A 1,133-nucleotide genomic window follows, 5' to 3' on the forward strand; every position below is an offset into this window, starting at 1 on the left:
AAAACTTTATATAAAGCTTTTAAAGCTATAATTAATAAACTTACTTTTATATAAAAAGCTCTTAGTTTATAATTCTAAGGCAAAATACTGCTTTATACTACTATTATATAAGCATGCTAAAGGCAACTTAAACTTAAACAAGTAATGTTCTTAATTAAGCCTATATATAAGGCACTGTATAGTAACCTCTGTTTAGCACTTTAAGTTATAATTAATTAATAGAATAATGCATTTATAAATAAATCCTAGGACGTGTACTATACTAATAAGTAATATAGCTTACTACATACACATAGCTATTAACAACATAGAAGAAGCCTAAGAGGATATAGAGGATTATTTAAACTATAGTCCTTTACATAATTAAAGTAATGCTTTATCTGTTATAAGAAAAAATGTTAGTTAATAAATTATTTTTACATAAATTAATTTTATGTAAAACGCTAATATATCTTTTTATATAAAGAATTCTATAACAAGACACTAACATATAAAGAGGTAAATATATACATTTAAAAGTTTAAAGGTAAACTAGAGTAGAAGAAAGAGAAGTTACATAATAATAATAACTTAAATAAAAAGAAAAGTAAGAAGATTATTAACTACTTTACTAATGCTACATTTCTCTACTGCGTAACTGCAGAGGACATCTACAGCCTAGAACTTAAAGAATACGCAGAATAATTTATCTTTAAAGATTAATACTGTATAGTATACTAAGGTAAACTATAGAATACTAGCGCAGTAAGAATCTCTACTATAAGGAAGTTATAACTTAAAGCATACCTACAAGAATTCCCTTATATAAAAGTAGACTAAACACTAAGAAAGAAGAGTATTAGCTTTAAAAAATAAAGATTAATAAAATTAATTAGTACTATATAAATTACTAACTTAGTTAGTAATGTAACGTATTACATCCTAGACACCCTAACACTGTTCCTACTGTCTCTAGCAGACGCAGACTAAATAGGTGCGTACTTTAACAACATGCAGAATGTAATTGTACAAAGCAATAAAAATACTGTTCTAGTTATACAAAAATAAAGTTATCTATTTTTTAATATATAAAAAAAGAAATTAATGTCTTTTTTTACTAAACATAAACTTTAATAACTGCATAAAAGATTTAG

Source organism: Lindgomyces ingoldianus (assembly GCF_010093535.1).
Source record: "Lindgomyces ingoldianus strain ATCC 200398 unplaced genomic scaffold BDR25scaffold_40, whole genome shotgun sequence".
Taxonomy (NCBI): Eukaryota; Fungi; Ascomycota; class Dothideomycetes; order Pleosporales; family Lindgomycetaceae; genus Lindgomyces; species Lindgomyces ingoldianus.